The sequence below is a fragment of the Kogia breviceps genome, chromosome 13, assembly GCF_026419965.1.
Source record: "Kogia breviceps isolate mKogBre1 chromosome 13, mKogBre1 haplotype 1, whole genome shotgun sequence".
Lineage (NCBI taxonomy): Eukaryota > Metazoa > Chordata > Mammalia > Artiodactyla > Physeteridae > Kogia > Kogia breviceps.
In genome coordinates this window covers 62,176,889-62,192,607 of record NC_081322.1, presented here as the reverse complement: position 1 = coordinate 62,192,607, position 15,719 = coordinate 62,176,889, and the positions used below count along the sequence as shown (strand labels likewise).

Sequence of the window (15,719 nt, the reverse complement as noted above, 5' to 3'; positions counted from 1 at the left end):
TTGTTTCAATAATTGTGAGATAATTACACTTTGTTATTAACAATAAATATAAAATATTTATGGGTTATTTGCTTCTTACTTCATAGTCACTTGCGTTATGATTATTTGCATTCCATGTGAAATTGCACAAATGAAGTTATAAGTCATATATCAGTGAAATCTCTTTGATTGAAGCATAATGGTATAGAATTTATTGGAAGGATAGTGGGGTGTAGGGAGGAAGTTTTCAAAGTGTATCAGAGGATAAAGAATAAGGGTTCAGCATGCACAGGGAGCAAGTCAGCTCCCAAAGTGAGGAAGCAGGAACAACCACAGTAGTCTCATAGCTGAGCAAAGATGATGAGGACCTCATCCGAAAAGGGAAGAAAGCTAAGCGTTTGGGTTTGTTTGTTCTTCTACTCAAGATTAAAATTCTAAAACAGAGCATCTAATTGGTTTCAGCATCTAATTTGTCTTTGGCCAGAAGATATCAGGCTTCAGATGATAGCAATGAGGAAGCTGTTTAAAAAAAGAAAACAAAAGGAAAGGAAATGAGTGATGGTAGTCAAGTGATACCAAATTCCAGTAATAAGATAAATAAGTCCTGGGGATGTAATGCACAGCATGGTGACTATAGTTAACAATACTGTAGTGTATATTTGAAAGTTGCTAAGAGAGTAGATCTTAAAAGTACTCATCACACAAAAAAATAATGTGTAATTATGTGTGGCGATAGATGTTAGCTAAGCTTATTGTGGTGATTATTGTGCAATATATACATATGGCAAACCATTGTGTTGTACACCCAAACCTAATACAATGTTATATGTCAGTTATATCTCAATTACAAACATAAATAAAAAGAAATGAAACTTAAAGAAAAATGAATACTGGGCAGCGAAATAAAGCAAAGCAAAACCAATGTCCACTGCAGCTTGCCTTCTGGAAAGGCATACCATATGTAACTTCTACACTTCCGTAAGTGTTCGCTAAGCATATGATTCTCACCCGAGAAGCCCTACCGTATACATAGCAGTTTCAGTAAGCAATGCTTGTCTGCTCTGCATTTTCTTTGTTACAGGGAAGAGCAGATAAAAGTTACAGAATACTATGAACCAAGATTTTGTTTAAAACCCTAGGCTTGAATTTCTTAGAAAATGCCAATGATTAAAAAATATATATGTGTGTGTGTGCGATGCAGATAAGCCCTGGTTCAAATTCAGAAACATAACTAATGAGAATAAGGTATACACTTCATACATATTCTTAAATCAAGTGAAAACCTACCACTGGTTATAAAACTGAGAGGAAAATATGTTTATCAGCCCTCACCTCGACAGCCTCCTCTTTTAACCCTGATTCTAGGGGAGGTTTTGAGTCCCTCCCCTCAGTTGCTTCCTGCTTCGGTACTAACTGTGTGTGTCATGGTAATTCTGAAGAAGGAGGTTTGCCAGCATGTGGCTGGCAGATGCAGTAATTCTTGAAGTGCCACTGGCCATGATGTACAGACGATTCCAGACTATTACTTGCCTTCACAACTTTTTGTAACAGGTGCAGCAAATGAACTTTCTGCCCCTGTCTTCCTTAAATGCACACAAATAAAGTGTTGCCATGTCCTGGATGTGAAGTCATGCCTACTTCCATGAATCATATTTTGTGGTCATGACACTGCAACTGGGAATTAGTCAATTCAACCTAATTAGTTTCTTCAAAATAGGAAATGCTTCTTCCTATGATTTAATATCCAGAAATAATTTGTATAGTCAGACAACATCTAGAAAGATGCCAACTGAGATATTTAACCACCAACAACAAATATATATTATTATTTGCACCCTGCCATCAAAACCCCAAATGAACCCCGAGAATCATGTGTTGAAACTGGCTGCTCTCCTACATTTGTAAAGGGCAGTCACAAACAAGGGCAAACTTTCAGCAAAGTTGGACCCAATCAAGTGCTTGACAAGGCCCCATTCAAGGAAAATGCAAACAAATCTTGTCTCATGCACCTTTTAAAAATTCTATTTAATTTGATAATTTTGTCATTTTGGAATTTTGAATTTTGACAAAATTCCATAACAGACCTGTGTTATGGAATCACGGGTTATTGATGAAGCAAGCATGTTGTCAGAAATATAAATAACTCTTTGAATCTGAGGCTTGCTTTCCCACACATGTACTCAAATGTATGGAAATGTGCCCCATCCTTAGCTTTATTTCTTTATGCATTTACTATTCATGGAGACAAAAGAAAAGAAAATTTAATATCTGGACTGTCACTAAGATATTTTTAAAATTATTTGCAATCCCCACAAGAGTATAAGAGTCTATTTACTGAAGATGAGCAAAGCACATTTGTATTTCCAAGAAAATTGACACCACCTTTTGTGTTTCTACTTTGGTTTAAGTATATATAACATCTCCAAAAGTGACTGGAGAGTATTTTTTAGACACAAGTATTTGGTGTTAATTTGATAAACATTTGTTTGACATTGACTAATATGTTTTATAATTTTTGGTGTAGAGATATTACATATCTTTTATTAAATATATTCTTAAGTACTTACATTTTGATGTTAATATTAATGGAATTATTTTGTTTTGTAAATTTTTTCACTGTTGCTAATAGATTAAAATAATTGATTTTTGCATATTTATTTTAAATTTACTCACTCTATTAGATTATTTGGATTCTGTTTGCACAATCATGTAATCTACATTTTCCTACTTTTTTCAAATTTCTTAAGATTTTATTTCTTTTTCTTGTCTTACTGAACCAACTAGGATCATGGAAGGATTTTGAAGAGAAAAATAACTTGGTTTCTTAGTATTTTTAAAAGATATTCTGGTAGAGGTGCATAATATGAATTGAAGTGGGAAGTTAGGTCTAGAGAAATCTAACTAAAGAAGCATATGTGGGACTTCAGAGAAAGACACACATTCAAGAGATCTTTCAAAAACAGAATTGACCAGGGATGATCATCTTTTATAGGGACTGAGATCTCTATCCAGGGTGGCCAGCCATTGCATGAGATCAAGAACATTTAAAAAGAAAGAGAATTTAATCATAAGTAGGTTGAGAAAGTGTAATGCACCTGAAAACATTTTGAAAACCTTTGATATCCAACTTAGATCACATTTCCAGATCTTATAAAACTAACCCAATATTTTTAACACCTAGATAAATTAGGTATCTGTCTCAAGCAAGGGGGAGAGGACAGATAGACCCGGGTAGCCATGGTTTGAATCTTGAGCCACAGCTGAAGGGTCTCAATGTGGGATCCAAGAAAGTCAATTTATAGACTGACCAGTGGCTTGGGGACAAAAAAAAGTGTCCCAGTAGGAATTAATTTTGATCAGTCTGTTTCAGTAATTAGGGCTATGAAATATGAAAGGATTCAGGTTGTAGGAAGCAGAAGCAAATTTAAAAGGAAGTCCAGAGAAAGTTTATAGGAAGATAGAATCTGTGAACAAACTGTTGTCATGGATTAACCTCAGCTTTAATGTAAAAGAAAACTAAGAAGAAGAAATAATCTAGAGACAAAGAAAGTCAGGTATCAAGGGGTATTTCAATGGAAATTCAACCAATATTTGAGCACTTACTGTGTTCCAAGTGCTTTTGGGATTCTGGAACTACAGCAGTGAATAAAACAGACATGCTGTCATGTGGAGATTACATTTTAGCATGAAAAGACCAATACAATAAATGAGCGAAATACATAGCATTTCAAAAGGGGACAATTTCTGTGAAGAAAAATAGAGCAAGGAAGAGAAACAGTGTGTGCTGAATGGAGGACAGGACAAGTTTAATATAGGGTAGTCCAGAAAAGCATCACTAACGTAATAATACTTGCAAAGACTTGAATTGGGACACACTTAGTGTGTTCAGAACACATCAAAGAAGGCAGTGAGTCTGGAAAGGATTGAGCCAAGGGAGGGTGTGGTGTAAGAGGAAGAGAAGTCAAATATCATGGGGGCCGTGAAAATGCACCATTACAGGTACACACCTGTAATGTGAGGGTGCACTGCAAATGGAGTGGTCACTCCCAGATTTATGGTGTCATTGCTTCACTGACTTTAATATATCACCCACTTCCTTGATCTGCCCCATCCATTAAATTAACTAACCTATGACATTAGCATCTGCCAGAATCAAGTTCAAGTTCACTCCTCTTTTTTGCACAATGCATGTTTAAGTTCTTGCTACTCACTTAGGGTATCCAGTTCTTTTAGCCAAGTTGGTTTCTCAGCTCTCTGTCTCCATCATCCCTTTTTAGCCTCAATGCCTCTTCCATCCCAACCAGACTCTGTTACTGGGGTTCTGGCATGCAACAGAAGTTCACCTCAGTTATGAATCACCTGGTAGACTTTCTTGTTCTAGTGGTCATAAGTTTAGTATCAATCCCCATCAAGGTAGTAAGAGTTTCTTTTTTAAAATAATATTTTTAGAGGAGAAACTCATTTCCACTGGAAAAACTCACAAGAAGTCAATGGTTATTCAAGGTCCCTCATGGTCTGTGAGCTTGCTTTGGGAAGTTGATCAGCCCACTTTTCATGAGGACTGCCATGGGATTGGCAGAATTATAATGATGCTGTGGGCCTGAATGATTTAGACATAAATAAGTTACATAATTTCATTTATGGCAACTTGTCTTTCTTTCCATATGCCTTAGTCACATGGTATCAACTCTGCTTCTCCAATCAAGTTGCTCCTCTCAGCTGGACAATGAGTTAGACAGAAAACAGTATTTCTTAGAGAGGTGATGTCCTAGCTTTGTTCCTTTGCATTATTCTTCTTTCCTAGTTCCTTTGCACACATGGGAAAAAGTCAAAAGCTGCTGTGTTCATGAAATCTCAGAAGTCTCAGTCCAACGAAGTGATAGAGAATAAAATATGCTAATGTAGTTTTTAACAAATTAAACCAACTCTCTTCTTTTTCCTAATATAAGTGACATCTCCCCCCAAAATGAAAGCATGAAGACAAAAGGTCCAATGTAAATCAAGTTTAGAAGATAATGAGAGGCTGAAATACTCAAGCTTAGCTGCCTTCAGTAAATAACAAACTATAATTTTAAAAGGGTAAACATATCACACAGAAAAATCATTTTAAAATTTGGAATGATCCTTTCTCCCCCAGAAACTAAAACAGATTTGCAATAAACAGATTTGTAATAAAGCATATGAATACTCTTCCCCCAATTAAAAAAATTTATATTTGAAAAGGAAATTATTAGTCCATGTAAAACTGGCCAAAATCAAAATATATAAAAAGGTCTGGAAAGAATCTGGAAACCTAAACCATGACAGTTTCACCAATCTGTATAATTAAAGCCCAACTATTTAAGCCCTCTTTAGTTACTGATATTTTAGTTGGGCAGGGAGGTAAAGGACCAAGGACAGGTGAGGAAAATCAATTAGACTTGCTCTGGGTGTCCTCATTTTGCACCAAATGTTGCAATCTGACATCAAATGTTGGATGCCAACAATGAAGTGGATTTTGCACCGATAAGAGCAAGATATTGAGATGTTCAGAGGTTTCCAAAGACAGAGTAAGCTTCCTGATCCAGCAGAGAATTTTCCATCACCAGATGGTTTGTCAAACAAAGGTCAAGTGACCACTATTCTTCATAGATGGTTGTAGAAAAGCATTTTCCCAGCTTTAGTCAATTTAAAATCTTATATCATTAATTCACTATATTTATGTACCACGTTTTACATTAAAATGATAACTTTTTTGATTAAATAAATTTTGTTGAAATCAATAATATCTGTCCTATTAAAGGTTTGATGTCTTGGTGCTTTATCTTTTTCTAAAATAGTTTAAAATAGCACATAACTTAAGAACATTCACTCATGTACCATTTAAAGGCACCTCAGGTATCACCAAGTATACATTTCAACTTTAGGAAACTTGTTGTAAAAGACACTTGAGCATACAGACACTTTGAATGTTCTTTCCCTTTTGAGATGTACAATTCTAAATAGTTGATAGTTGCTGGAGTATGACTTTTTCTTTTCTGCTGTTAAGTAGAGAAATTCATGTAGCCACATAGAACCTTCTGTATCAACAGACTTTTATCATTTCAAACTTGTTTTTACTTTTATTATCTTATTTTACCCACTCAGCTCTGCATAGAAATAGTAGGGATGAGAAATTAAAAGCACATAGAGTTGCCTTAAGCCCACTATTACACAGCTAGTTCATGATAGATCAGGTCTACAAATCAACCCTGAGAGTGACACTAATTCCATTAAATTAAATTCATCGTTAGCAAAGAATTATTCAGAACTTTTGATGTTTTTTCGTTTTTTTTTTAAATTTTTTTTATTATTATTGTGTGTGTGTGTGTGTGTGTGTGTGTGTGTGTGTGTGTGTGTGTGTGGTATGCGGGCCTCTCACTGTTGTGGCCTCTCCGGTTGCGGAGCACCGGCCCCGGACGCGCAGGCTCAGCGGCCATGGCTCATGGGCCCAGCTGCTCCGCGGCATGTGGGATCCTCCCGGACCGGGGCACGAACCCGTGTTTCCTGCATTGGCAGGCGGACTCTCAACCACTGCGCCACCAGGGAAGCCCACTTTTGATGTTTTATATGTCTTATAATAAAAATAATTTTCTAAACTAGTTTTTCTTTATTTTCCTTTATTTGTCCCAATGGGAAAACCATGGCTCAAATAGCAAAAACAGAACTCTGGGTAAATGTTTTCTTGAATACCTTGGCATTACACACTCATGTAAAGACCGTTCTGAATATAAAATATTTTACTTAAAATAATTATCATTGTAATAATATTTAAATGTTGGAAGGAGAGACTTGTATAAAAATCACATTTTTTTGTAATGTAATTTATCTTGATATTGTTTTAAGAGGTATTCTGATATTTCAATAAATCAACTGAGCAACTTGTATTTTTTGAAGACAATATATATTCCCAGCAATAGGATAGAAGCAGTGGTAGAAGTATAAATCAGTGAATCAACAAAAAGCTTACAATCTAATTAATAAAACACATTTAATTCAAATAAAAGAAATGGTAGATAGTTCATTTGATTTAAAAAACTATATTCTAATGGATTTTCTATGCCTTTGGATAAGGCACTTATCCTCTCTCAGTTCTTTCATTTGTAAAATAAGAAGGTTGATTTTTCTCTTCAATTTTTGAAATTCTAAGACCTATGTCTTAGAGTAAATTAAATAAAACTTAAGCAATTTGTATATTCTTTCCTTCCAAAGAACGCAAAAGAGATCAATTTCATGGTCATTAATAAATTTTGCAAAGCACTTCTGAAGTGATACCAATAATTAAGATTTAATTCAGACATGATTAAAGTATGAGTAGTTAACAAATATTTCTTGAGCAACTATTCATGTCAGGCATGTTGTAATAGCTGCTGGTGATGTAGGCAAGAGTTCCTGTCCATAACGGACCTCCTCTAGTTACAACTGGGGTGGAGTGAACCAAAGAACCAGCATTCAGTTCAGGTAGCAATGTACGATAACGTGGGAGATCCTTACTGGGGAAGGGAGGAAGGGGCTGCTGTAGATTGCTATTGTAAGGCCTTTCTTAAAAAAATGACTTCTGAGCAGAGATCTCCCCCAAGTGATTAGAAGTAAGTGGCCATGCAAAGATCTTTAGAAAATGTTTATTAACAAGCCAACAATAAGTGCCAACGTTCTGAGCTTTGAGCAACCTAGTATTTTTTAAAAGAAAATGGAGCAAAAGCCATTGTAATAGCCATGAGGACTGGAGGACGCTGAGGTGAAAATGTTGACAGTCTTGTAGACCATTGTCATGACTTGGAGTTGTACGGAAGGCATTTAAGCAATGAGTCCATTTCTTGTAACTTTTGTCTTTCTTCCTATGTGCTCCAACCACAAAGATTCAACTCTGCTTCTCCAATTCAGCTGCTCCCCTTCACTGGACAGTGAAATAGACAGAAGGCAGGATCTGACTCGTACTCCTAGGAACATTCATTGGTTCTTGAGAGAACTAAAAACCTAAAAACCACAGCACATCAAAGCCTTCAGACATCTCCTTCACGTTCTGTTACCAAGGGCAAATCCATCTGTACTCTGTTCAGTCTCTTGTTCCTCCTGTCCATGGGCCTCCAGTGCCTTCTTTCTGGTAGCCTTCTTGCTAGAATCTAAACTAATCCTATGCCACCCTTTCACACTTATGGTCCACAAGATGACCTCACACATCCTCTAGTCTGACAAACCTCTGGAGTGCAAATCTCAATGCAGCCAGCTCTCCTTGGCTCAACACTGACTAAATTCAGGATGCTAATTTTTTAATTTTATTTTACTTTTTTGGTTCACGGGATCTTAGTTCCCAGACCAGAGATGAACCTGGGCCCACGGCAGTGAATGCATGGAGTCCTAACTACTAGACTGCCAGGGAAGTCCCTGCAGGGGGCTTATATTAAGCTTGAGAAGCAGTCTCCTGAAGGCCATTTCCTCTTGATTTGAGGTGAACAGGACTCATAGCATACCAACTCCTCTTTTCGAACATCATCTCCCACTTCTAACTCTTACTCTTGTGACCCTCTTTGTGAGTGAAGGGTTAAGAGGGCTAGTTTGGGGCCAGCTTCTTTGAAAATGTGGTGTTACTCAAGCCATTAAAACTTATTGTCAGTTTATGGGAGAACAGAGTAATTATTAAACAGGAACAAAATCAGCAAAATCCAGAATGTGGGAAACTACAGGAAAAATATCTCAGTTTTTTCAACAAATACTTACAAAAAGGGAAAATACGAAGGGGCGTGCTATAAATTGAAAGAGACTGAGGAGACATATCAACCAACTCTGATTCATGGACTTTGAATCCTAATTCAAATGTGCTATCTCCAAAAAAAAAAAACTTATGAGACAATCATGGAAATGTAAGCACTGGCTGGATATTTGATGATATTAAGGAAATAAAGTTAAAATTTTCAGAGGGATAGTGGTATTGTGGCAATGTCAAACATCAAATAGTCCTTACATGTTAGTAAGAAGGTATTTAAAGATGAAGTGCTACGATGTCTGGAGTTTGTTTCAAGAATGAAGTTAGAGATGAAGCAAGACTCGTCCTGTGTTGAAGCCAACTGATAGATACTAAAAGGATCCATTATACTAGTCTATCAACTTCTGTCAGTATTTGGGAATTTTCCATGGAACTAAAAAGGGAAAATGCTGCTTCATGTTCTCACAGCTCTCTTTGAATTGTGGCAGTCTTGAGGCCTCATTTAACATTTTTCAATAATACATTACATATGTCTATATGGCCAACTTATCGGTTGTCTGATAGCCAGTCCACTTTCTGCCATACTGTATTTCCCCTTCTTGGAAGTTTCACCTGGACAACTGACCTACCCTTTCCCTGACCCCTCTAATATGGTGTTTGATGGTCATAACATGTAAGAGCTGCATGTAATGGAAAGAAACTCTTTGATTTTGAAGTCTACAAGCCACTGATTGAACACTTCAAAATGTCTTCTACCATGGCCTTTCTGAGGTTAAGCAAGTTCTACCATGAAGTTTTGTGTAGGAGACAGCTTTGTTTCTCACCATTCTCAAAGGAGTGACTTCATTTTAAATTACATGCAGATGATTTAAGAAATATCAGTTGCACTTCTGGAGTACACTGGAATTAAATGCCATTTAGAGTCTTTTCCTATGATGACATTATGCCATTCTAGATCATTTCTCTGTAAAATCGCTTCTCCTTTTAGTATCTGTTGTAAATTTCATGATTGATTGCAGATATTTGTCCACAGGGCCCAAAGCCCTTACCCTTTTTTCTTGTGTTGCATTCTTTATTAGGTCACCCAAAAATAACAGTGCCAAAAGCTGTTATGAAGACAGACATTTAGAGGAATTTTAGGGTAAAGCTCATGGAAAGCAAATAAAAAGAAGGAGCCACATAATATTCCCTGCTTAGCATTTCAGTTTCTCTCAACTCAAATATTCTTCTTTTTTATAATATGAGTAAAAGAAAGGGCAAATTAAACTTTCTCACTATTAAACATTACAAGTTACAGATGTATTTCAATGAGGCATCATTAATATGTCACAAATTATAGAAAATTTCTTTCCCTTCTTAGAAGCAGCAAGGAAATCTCACACACACACAGTCCCAAGATGACACTGAATTCACGTCACTAAGTAGGATTCCCTGATATCTTCATTTCCTTGCACACTAAAATAATGGGTTTGTGGACATGCAAGAATTTTTAAAAAGAGCTATAATCTCATCAATCAGAATATTTAGGTAATTACAACATAATCTTTTACTAGCAATTGGAAAAAAGACCACTGATTCATTCTCCACTTAAAGGAGAATGGACATGTAACAAGTCATGGCCTTTAAAATTATAAACAAAAAGTTGGAAATATATTAAAACTCATTACCTAAAATTTATTTATGAGGATCAAAACCACTGAATTAAGTAAAATTTTAATGTGATGAGTGAGATCAATAAACCAAATCAGCCTGATAATGTTTTTCAAAGAACTGCAAATCTAGCAAAGCAGAAGAAAATAGGTGTGATAATCTGACTCTAAAAAACGATTACCTGAATGTGTCCCATAAATGCATTGCAAGAACTGGGATAATGTAGTTTTGCAGATTATGAAGGAGCATACACCTGAGAGGGTTCCTGACCAAGGAATAACTACTTATACTAGACTGTCACTCAGAGGGGAGGAAAAGAGGCACACATATGACAAATGAAATGGAGAAAAAAAGTAGAAATTAACTTCAAAGAATTTTGTATTTTTATCAACTGTTTGGACTTTTGAATGATATTATTACAACATTAAATGGATGGTTAGCTCTTGATAATGATATTTACAGTGCTTATTATGTATTAGAAATTGTCCAAGCACTGCATCAATCTTTGCAATCTTCACCACAATCCTATGAGAAAGTACTGTTATTACGATGGTATTACTTGTGATAAACTGAGGTCCTGAGAGGTTATATAAATGAGAGAAATGAATCAATAATAATCTGCACAAAGATGATAAAGAAAAAAGAGATATGATGGATCACAGTCTCAACCAAATAAAATAAATCAAAAAGCATAAATAGAACCCCAAGTAGTCAGAACCATAAAGATGTCCTACCACCATACTTGTTCAGATTATTCTTTGCCATTGTACCATCTTGGTACACCTGGAGCTCAAAAGTGCAGGTAAAAACCATCCAAATAGCAAATAAATTTATATTTCCTATTCTCCAGGCACTGTGTCTGGAAGGATTATTGCTACTTCCATTATTATGATTAATGATGAAAAATCAGCTTTCCCTGTTGAGGTCCAAAGTCAGTATTAAGGCGGATAGGTAAGCTCAGCAAGAGTGACAAGGACAGCCTCGATGAAGTAACGACTGTGCTGAAACGCACGGGTCAGAAAGCGTGCGGAGACAGCCGTACCTTTACTTCGATAGAGAGAATCCAGGTCCCCTACACTTCCCACACGTGAACTTTTTCTTTCCCAGGGTTCTCTTCAAAGTGGTCCCCAGAGTAGAAAGTTGTGAAGGGATATTTTATGGCTGATGGTAAAGATTTGCTGCCTTTTTCTTTTTTTTTTTTTTTTAATGAAGGGCAAAATGAAATGCTGCTTTGAAAACGGTAGAAAATGGTAGTTTAGTCTTAGGAGAAATATCTGGGCTGTAAAAACCTACAGTCTCTATAGTAGTACAGCAAAGTAAACCAAGGACTCACCTTCTCTGAGTACTCTTACGACGGAAGGAGAAGAGGATATTGCTTTTTCTTGCAGGAAAACGGGGATGAACTGAATGATTTCAAATACAGCTTCCTGCTGGTTGCTTTCGGGGTAACTAAAGGGAAAAACAAATTGGTTTACTGTTAGGTCTTTGGTTTACCCTTAAGTAAGTGATTGAAAAGTTTTAAAAATATCTGAATAAAAACTTTAAGGTACGTGAACTCACTATGGTATCTTAAGTACCCTTACATCAAAATCCTTGCAGATGTGAAAATATGTTTCTCCTACTTTCTTGTATCTGGTATCTGCCGTCCTCGGCAAATTTAGCCCTGGTGTATCCCTAGCACTGAGGCAGGGGTTTCAAATTACTGATGAAGTCTTCTGCCTCTTTAAAGGTGGTATTAAGAGTACCTAGGAGTTCTGAGCAATATCGTCCCTTTTTAGATCTGTCCATTCATCATGATCCCGTGCCAGAATTTGTTAGGTAAACATGATTGACAGACAGCCATCTTTATCCTTTATATGGCTGGAGGTCAGCCCTTGTGGAAAGTAATGCTTTTTTAATTAGCTGTTAGAGGATTGAGTTTCCTTTGTGTAGATAGCATGCTCTCCTCTCTCTGAGCCAGTATCCAAAGTGGATATCTCTTATGTCTTTCGTGCTTAGTATAACTCAGATGACTGAAGAACAGTCATAAAAGATTCATATTGAAGCTGTTTTACGAAAATTTGCACAGCTGGCAAAAAAAAGAGAGAGAGAGAGAAAACATACTTGAAATAACAGAGTCCTCAGAAAGGAAAATGAGCAACATTTTCAAGGCTATCTTGGCAAATAATGACTGCAAAGAGAAAACTGTTTTGTCACAATACTTCTGATGCAAAAATAAAATAAAATAAACATAATTTTTAACAGTAATGTGCAAAATATAATTTCCCTCTGAGGAATTGGTCCTTCCATTTAAAGGTAAAATAAACCCCTGAAACACTTCTGGTTTGGCAGAGTTTGCAAGAAAAACAAAGCAAGCATTCGTGACTAATTCAATGGCACTGTACTTCTTCCACATCTTTTGTGAGGCAAGATGTTCACTTCAGCAAAAGCTGATTATTTTTATGCCTAAAACAATTAATTCAGCAATATGTGAAACCACTGTTAAATGGAGAAAGGGTGTGCACAAAATTTTAATACATATTCAAAATACATGTTTTTTATTTAAATATAAAATTGTTGGGCTAAAAAACACTCTCATTACAAGCTTATAATATAAACTTCTAAGTAGTTTATAAATACAGTGACTCAATATGATGTGCAAGGGCTAATATTATATGAAGATTCTAAAAATGAATTTACTACCTTAAGAATTAAAAAAGAAAATCAATTATTTGAATGCAATGCATAAATAGACCCAAACTCTTTTGTCTAGTTTCATGTCTAAGCTGGTCTATTGATTTTCTCTGTTGTTTTCTGCTTCCACTTTCATTGATTTCTGATCTTTTCTTTTAATTATTTTCTTCATTTTGGGTTTATTATACACTTCTTTTTCTAATTTCTTAAAGTGAAAGCTTAGTTGATTTGGGACTATTCTTCTTTTGAGATCTTTCTTCCATTACAAGTCCTTTTTCTTTCTTTTCTTTTCCTTTCTTTCTTTCTTTTTTTCTTTCCTTCTTTCTTTTTTTTTTTTTTTTTTTTTTCATTAAGAAGTAGTGTTGAAGAGCATGAGATCTGGAGCCTGAGCTTGAATCTGAGCTCTGCCACTTGCTAGCTGTGTGATTTTAGGAAAATTACTTAAGCTCTTTGGTCCTCAGTTTCCTAATCTGTAAAATGGGACTAAAAATATTTTCTGCCCATCAGATCGTTAAAGAAAAAGTGAGTAAAGATATGTGAAGAACTAAGAAGTTCTTTGCAGTATGTGCAACTTGAGTGCTATTATTATTGCAAGTGGCATGCATTCATAAGATCTGTAGAGCATACATCAAGTATACTGCACATTAAACAAGCTAACTTCATTTAAATAACACATCAGCATTAGTAAGAAACTCCTTGTGGTTTTTTTTTGGCGGGGGGTGCCTCATTTCTCACTGTATATACAAAATATCGGATTGTATTTAGGAAAGAAGAGAAAATTCTGTTTGTGATGGTGATGACATCTATCACCCAGTGATGGTCCCTAAACCAACTGCATGCAATTTCAACACAAAGAGATTAGGGAAGTCTCTGTGTATAGTTGTCCTTATTAGCTAATTAAGCTCCAGAAAATTAATTTTACTAGTCTACATTCCTTCTCCTTTGGGTAACCTGGTGGGTATATTGTTTAAAAAAACAATAACGTGCAAAAACAAATACAGTTATCCCCTGTTTCCAGGACACCCACATCTACCAAACTCCACGGGTGCTCAAATCCTTTGTATAAAATGGCATTGTATTTGCATAAACCTATGCATCTCCTCTAGTATAATCTAAATCATCTGTAGATTACTTATAATACCTAATACAATGTAAATGCTAAGTAAATAATTGTAAATACAATGTAAATGCCATGTAAACAATTGCCTGGAACCCGGCAAATTTAGGTTTTCCTTTCTGGAACTTTCTGGAATTTTTTTTCAAATATTTGATTCATTGGTGAAATCTACGAATTGAGGAACCCACAGATACGGAGAGCCAGCTGTAGTTCATTTAAAGCAATGACTACAGGCTATATGAAGTGCATAATTTTATTTTATTTATTTATTTGCGGTACGCGGGCCTCTCACTGTTGTGGCCTCTCCGGTTGCGGAGCACAGGCTCCGGACGCGCAGGCTCAGCGGCCATGGCTCACGGGCCCAGCCGCTCCGCGGCATGTGGGATCTTCCCGGACCGGGGCACGAACCCGTGTCCCCTGCATTGGCAGGCAGACTCTCAACCACTGCGCCAGCAGGGAAGCCCTGAAGTGCATAATTTTAAAAAATCAAGGATTAAATTGTTTGAGGAGACACCCCAAGAAATAGTTTTGCTAGTTGCATGCTTGAAATTAGGCAGGAAAATGCTTTCTCCCTGCATCTCACAACTTGGGACAGAAAAATTGGTCTGTACAATCGGAAACATGGACCACACTTGCACTCACTTGAATTTTTACTTTGCTAAGGTTGAGTTTTTCCCACAAAAGGGTCATAACGGCTGTCAAAGAAATCCACATATAAAATTTGTTTACCGCAGTTTAAACAAGCCATTTAATCTGCAGCTGGTCTGGCTGCATGTGACGGTGCAGAGGGTGCTGAGCAAAGCACCAGCACAGTCACACGGTGTGCACAGCCCAGATGTGAGTTTTTACACCATTTCTTGCCAACACATGGTACCTTTGCTTTCCAAGTGTCACCACAGGAGTGGGAGCTGGGGTGAAGACAGGAATTAAAACGAGGAGAAGATACTCCACTTTATTGAGCACTTATTATGTGCCAGATACTGTACTAGGTAGGCTCATTACATATTATCTCATTAGATCAATTGAATAAAAGCAAAATTAGAAAAGCCTTTCAGAATGAACAATTATATGAGGATTGGAGGTTGCAAAGATGAGCTGTTCGTGCTGCTTGGGATAGAAGTCACTGAATAAGATTTTTATATGCTCATTTGGGGGAGAGTTTTAATGCATCTCTTTTCCTCTGTGTTATATGTTTGTACGACCAGGATTCTTCATTGCCATAGGTACACTCAAATCCAAATATTAATGAATATATAAAGTGTAAAATGCATTGCCTTAATTAATAATGAATATACAAAGTTTTAAATGCATTGGCTTAATTAATAATGAATACATAAAGTTTAAAATGCATTGGATTACCCTATTACAGGAATACATTTTAGCTGTACATTTTTATTAATCCTAATTCCTTTTGCTGAGATCTACTTTTCAGGGGAACATGCTGCTGCTTCGGTGTTTCATCTCATTGAAGTACACCATGGAAAAGGGTTCGTGAGAAACATATACAAATGCAGCCTGATGGGTCTAATTAGCTGGAAGAATACCTGTATAAACAGGATCTGTTGGACACAATAAGCT

The 15,719-nt window shown here is 36.3% G+C and overlaps 1 long non-coding RNA gene across 1 annotated transcript; it reads right to left on the bottom strand.

The window, feature by feature from the left end:
- Positions 1-200: 200 nt before the first annotated feature.
- LOC136792374 (uncharacterized) lies at positions 201-12,019 on the bottom strand. The gene is made up of 3 exons (XR_010836048.1): positions 11,935-12,019; positions 11,685-11,800; positions 201-498 (listed from the first exon to the last, which is right to left on the bottom strand). It is a non-coding gene; the product is annotated as an uncharacterized lncRNA (long non-coding RNA).
- Between the last annotated feature and the right edge of the window lie 3,700 nt (positions 12,020-15,719).